Genomic DNA, 6,650 nt, shown 5'->3' on the forward strand with positions numbered 1-6,650 from the left:
GGATTCCCGGCCCAGGCCGCCTGAGCTGACCTCGGGGTCCCCGAGTCACCTCGCACCGTCCTACCCCCTCTCGGCCCTGCTCACCCGTCCGCTGCTCTGGTCTTTTGACCGCAGGATCAGATTGGCTCTCCTGCCTTCCATCCCACGTGGACGGTCTGGCTTTGAGGCCGGTGGGGGTGATCAGAAAAATGCTGTGACGATTTCAGACAGAAGAGGGTGGTGGTAGATTGTCCAGTGCCGGGCATGATTGTTTGTGTTGTCGATGGTCTCCAAACTGAACACACGCAGAGCCCAAGTTCACCTCCACGTGGGATGCGGCAGGACGCGTTTCCCCAAACTGTGGCCAGTTCCTGTGAGAACAGCCTGAGCTTCCCACCCCACCCCACCCCCTGGCGCCGAGGAAGTGCGAGCACGTTGGTGGGGAGCGATGAGTGATGCGGCTCAGTGTCTTTAGCTGGTGGGTGCAATGAGGTCGGAGGTGGTCCGGGCGTTCTAACATTTGCTAATTAAGGAGGGGCTGGAGAGAAGGCACGGTGAGAGCCACCTTTGCGATCTTTTATTTTGCAAATATGTATCGAATTCTCACGGTGAGCCTGGCGTGGTGGTAGGGCTTTATACTTGGCTAACTTATACTTTTCTTCTAGGTAGATGTTCAACTAAGCTTAGCCACAAAATTTTAATTTAGAGATCTGAATGGGACTTAAATCAACTGGATTTGTAGGCAAAGAAAAGTAGTATTTTATTCGTGTAAGAGATGAGTCCACTGGGGGACATATTCTGAGTCTGCGGTTGTAATCAAACATGACCTTCCCCGTGAGAAAAATGGTTTCCCTAGATGGGCTTCTGTGCTTTATGCAAACTTTTTTTATGTTGCTTGACTCTGACCTCCCCAAGGGCAGGGACAGCAGCCTCATTTATTTTTATGTCACCAGTGCTTGCCATAGGTTTTTGAAGCTCTATTTTTAACAAATAGGAAATAGTAACAAAGAAATACATGTCATTCCCAAGTAGTCTGTCAATTTGTGAACAGTTGGTAGTCTATTATTCTGAATTGAGAAACTCGCTCAATAAAAGCTTAAAGTTGTTTAGAATCTGATTACATTTATGACATGAATTTTTGAAGTTCAAAGATCTTTTTAAAAAAATATATATATATTTATTCATTTCAGAGGGGAAGGGAGAGGGATAAAGAGATAGAAACATCAAGATGAGAGAGAATCATTGATCAGCTGCCTCCTGCATGCCCCTACTGGGGATCAAGCCCGAAACCCAGGCATGTGCCCTTGGCCAGAATCGAACCTGGGACCCTTCAGTCCACAGGCCGAAGCCCCATCCACTGAGCCAAACTGGCCAGGGCTGAAGTTCAAAGATCTTGATGACATAATTTACTAACTAAACATAAGGATAGGAACTATGGATTGCATTAATTATAGAGCCCAAAAGGAAGTTAGTAGTATGGGGATTTTATAGGAAGGAAGGCAGACTACCAGAGGATTGAATTTGATATAATTATTGTGCCTGGAAGAGCCATACAGGCAGGAGAAGCAGCTGACATTAGATAGCTAAGAGTGGTAGATGCAGAAAAGTTCTGTGCATTTTACTATTAAAAAATCTAGAAAGAATATTGGGAAATGTCTTGGGAATATAATGGACATAATTAAAATGTGGGTGTGTACCCAGTTCTAAAATGTTAGGACTAATTTAGAAATTATATTATAATTAGGTATCAGATGGACCTTTTTGTTGTGGGGGCAGAGGGACTTTGATCTGAATCTAGGAGCCAAGTGTGGCAATATAAAAAAGAGCAATTGTGTGCATGTTCTAGTAGTTGTGATACAGTTTTCTATACTCTCATCCCTCTTCTTTACCAGTTTAATGTGGGATTGAGGAAAACTTCATTTTTTAAAAACAATCCTTTTTATTTGTATGTACTCTCTGATGAAACACTTTATATCTTTAGACTGAAAATAGTATATGATTAAAAATATACTTCTTAAAATATCACTGAAAGGATTAGCGTTACAGAAAGCATCGTGTAGCAGAAAACACTGGATTGTTACATTCCAACATTTTATGATTTTCTAGAGTTGCGCTGTTTAATACCTTGGCCGCTAATTACATCTGGCTAAATTAAAACTTAAACTAATTAAAACTTAATAAAATTAAAAATGCATTTCCTCAGTCTCAGTAGCCAGAGTTTGGTTTTACTGCTAAGTGCCTTTTAATATATATGAGATTTAGATGAAAGTCATAGGGCAAGAAATGTCTTTTTATTAATGTTTTCTCTTTCCAGTGGCTTCCAATGTTGTGCTTCCTACAGATTTTACTTAGATGACATTCTCTAAAAATGACTATAGCATTGTAATGCATAGCAAAAAAATGTTGTTAGCCTTAAAATATTACTCTTGTTATGAATCAAGAAACCTAGTTACATGGAAAATATTACAATTGAAAGATCAAAGATCTTGTCAGAATTGGCCAACTCTTGGAAACAGCGGTTAGGTGAGATTTATTTTTTAGAACTGAGATGTAGAGCTCATTTTTACAGGTGAGGGGATAGGCATATGAAGAGATGAGTAACTTACCTAGGGTTACACAACCAAATGTGGTAGCGTCTGGCTTGAAATCCAAAATCATTTACTAAAATTTTACCCTTATAAGGAGTGATAATAGTAAGACAATTTTAACCTTGGGTATTTAATACATATTTTAAATGGATTGAGGCAGACTTTCCTTCTGAAAGGTATGCTTTCCTGTGTGGAATTCTAGAGTTCAACAGGTTCAGAGGGATGGGTCAGTGACCTTGGCCCTCGGCTCACACCCAGCATAAACCCACCCTGATCAAAGGCCACTGAGTCAGAGTTAGGGTCACTGCCTAGACCAGCCTTCTAGAGAGAGCTGGAGGTAGAGACACCCTTACCGAAGACGGCCGCTGACTACTTTCTCCCCTTAGCTGCCAAAAGATGTGGCCTCATTATGCTGATTGAGTTCAGAACCAAGGAGAGTCTGAAGGTTATAAAACATTCCTTCAAAGCAAACATGTCAAACTCAGAGGCTAACGGGCCAAATAAATAAGGTTTAAGTTTCTGTGGGCCTCAAAAAACCCCAAAAGCTTCTATTTTCATAGAAACATAGGTTTATTTCGATAGAGGCATGCTGAATACAAAGGGCTGAAATAAATGAGTCATCATTAACATAAAATAATAGAACATTTAAATAAAAATTAATATTTTTCTTGAACATTAACTTACCAGACACTGAATTACTGCACAAATTAATAAGCGTAATGCAAATGAACCTATTTTTCTTTTTCTCTGAAAGTGAAAGATTTCCTGTAGCGCACACCAAACAAGTCAGTCCAAGACTAATAACATGGCAATCGGCTGCTAAAATATTCACTGCTAGTATTAGTGGAGAGAAATGGTGCGCCTGCGCGGATGGCGCCTAAGGGAAATAAATGCAACACGATTATAGTAATCAGTCATTAGCGAATGTTGTAGTTCGTTATTAATAATTATGTATAACAGGGATATTGTAAAATTAAGTTACAAAATGTTTATTAAAACGCTTCTTACATACCGTTATATTGGCTGGGCCACAAAAATATTAGTTGTGCGCCACATGGGGCCCGCGGGCCACGAGTTTGACATGCTTGCTTTAAAGTAAGGTAGGCAGACTTTTTTTTAAAAAGGCTAGGCAATGAATATTTTAAGCTCTTGGGACTAAGTGGTCTCTGTTACAACTATTCAACTCTGCCCCAGTAGGTGAATAAGTGGGCATGGCTATGATCCAGTAAAACCCTTTTTACCAAAACAGACCAAGTAGCCAGGGGTGGGGAAGCATGTTTTGCCACCTCTGTCTTAACACACACTCAAAGAGTTGTCCAACACACTCAAAAAAGAGCCTGGAGGCTCTGGCTAGAAATAAATGATATTCAAGTGTCCTAGGATTTACAAACTGGAAACACCACTAGGCAAAAACTCGGGGTTTTTTTGAACTCAGGTGTGTTTTGAAAAAAAAAAAAAGTTATGAGTTCTTATAGTAAAATGTGCATTTTTGAGAATAATCAGTCCTGTATTCTCTGCACTAGGATTGGTCCTGGGTGTGTCAGGCAGTCTGGATTATGGATGTCAGGTGGTCTTGATACATGAGTCCTTCATTGAGTGATCATGTATATCCAGGCATTACTGCAGAACTGGAAAATTCAAAATTTTAAGTTCCAGGCTGATTAAAACAACAATAAAATAATTTCCTTAGACCTCAACCTAATTGATTTTAGTAATTTCATAGCTTGACTATATCGTGACTCCATTTTATTTCTTCACTCTATTCCTCATAATATAAGCATTTCCAGAATAGTGAAGCTATCCCCAGTTATAATAGTACAGTAAGGATTGGACTCTTCTCAACTTTGGTAAAACCTCACTTCAAGCCGAAACTGGTTTGGCTCAGTGGATGGAGCGTTGGCCTGCGGACTGAGGGGTCCCGGGTTCGATTCCGATCAAGGGCATGTACCTGGGTTGCGGGCACATCCCCGGTGGGAGATATGCAGGAGGTAGCTGATTGATGTTTCTCTCTCATTGATGTTTCTAGCTCTCTATCTCTCTCCCTTCCTCTCTGTAAAAAATCAATAAAATATATTTTAAAAAAAAACAAAAAACCTCACTTCAAGAGAGTCACTGTGGATGTCTGTTATGGATAGCTTGGCATACCATTAAGTAACCAAGGGTTAAGGGATATGCTACAGCTCGTCCCACGCTGTGTACTTACATCACTTCTGTAACAGGAATTGACAGCAAATATGTTAGGTTCTTCTGACCAATCCATAACTTACTTCAGCTCCCCTGCTATCATGGAAATAAGTAGTCTACATGGAGAACAAAAAGTGGCACCTAGGTTGCCTCACTGAACATTTATTGATTGTTTTTTACATGTGGTGAAATATGGAGGTTAAATAGTGACAAAGATGAGACTTGTATTTTAGAAGAATTCATCTGATGGGGAGGTTAGGTTGGGAACAGCGTTCCTAGGTAGCAGGCCTCTCAGTAATCATTGGGAAACATAATGAGGGCCTGAGCTAAAGCATTGGAGAGGGGTATAATTTGCAGATAGTTTTATGAAGTAGAATCAAAAGGATCTTGTGCTTAATTGATTGTGTGGGCTATGAGAAGAGGCATTTTAGGATGACTTGTTAGTTTCTGACTTGAGTATGGTATGCCACTCATCGATATCAGCCACGTAGGAAAGAGTACAAGTTTTTTTGGTGGGACGTGCTAAATTCATTTAAGATATGTTAACTTTTGAGGTATAGTGAGAGGATGATTGTGGGGCACCCAGTGTCCAGGAATACTAGAAATGAAGTACTAAAAGACTACTTAATCTCTTGATGGTAAATTGTAAACTTGCAACTCTGCAACATACCATGCATGGTCTCCTTAAATAGTTCCGTTAGTGTCATACTCTACTGCTGGAAATATAAATTGGTACAATCTTTCTGAAAATCACTTTGTATCAAGAGACTTAAAAGTACTCTCCTTTCTGACCTGGTCATTCTTTGGGGAATTTGTGGTGATTTTTTTTTTCTACACTATAGACAGATTTGAACACAAAAATTTATCATATGGGCAAGCGAAAGTATCTAGATGCCCAGTGTTTGGGAAATAGCTAAGTAAATTTTGGTTGCATAAGGTGAAATGATGAACTATCATTGCAGTCATTTGCCATATAGTCATTTGAGAACCTTTTTCTGACCTGGGAAAATTCCTCTAATAAGGATAAAGACTTACAAATGCTTCTAGAACTTGAATATGTATATGGATAATTTGGAGATCTTGTCAAAAGGCAGATTACATTTCAGTAGGTCTGGTGTAGGGCCTAAGATTCTCCATTCCTAACCACTTCCAGATGATCTGCTGTTTTGTCTACCTACCACATTTTCATGAGAAAGGTGCTAAATGACTTTGTCTTAAACAACAAAACAGAAATATGCCAACAAGTTAGAAGTGGTTGCCTCTAAAAGAGGGATTTATACTTTTAATTAAAAGAATACGTTTACTTTTCTGCATTTTCCATATTTTCATTGTCAACATAATAGTTTTATAAATTAGATATGCCTACTATATTTAAGCACTTAATGACTTGGTTTAGTGGCCAGAATTTACTAAATCTCAATGGATGATAGTTTCTGTACTCATCGTCACCACTGTTGTTCATGTTTTTATATATGAGACAGTGGAGGACAGAGAATGGAAGTAACTTGCCAAGGGCCACATAGTAAATAGGGGACATTAGCTGGATTTCAGTCCAGATCTATTTGATTCCAGAGCTCACTATTATACTGTCTGGAGAGGGATGAAGCAAAAGAGCAGACATCAGTACAACCAATCACTGTCAATTTGATCTTTTTCACATCGCCTCTAATCCCTGAATACCATCACACCCGAGCTCCCAAAAACATGTCTAGGTTTTTGCTTAAGTTTTTTTTTTTTTTTAATCTTTTTTTTTAAATTTATTTTTTATTAAATCTTTATTACATCAGTACAAATCACTGTCAATTTGATCTTTTTCACATCGCCTCTAATCCCTGAATACCATCACACCCGAGCTCCCAAAAACATGTCTAGTAGGTTGCTTAAGTTTTTTTTTTTTTT

Source organism: Myotis brandtii, unplaced genomic scaffold (genome assembly GCF_000412655.1).
Source record: "Myotis brandtii unplaced genomic scaffold, ASM41265v1 scaffold266, whole genome shotgun sequence".
NCBI classification, from domain to species: Eukaryota; Metazoa; Chordata; class Mammalia; order Chiroptera; family Vespertilionidae; genus Myotis; species Myotis brandtii.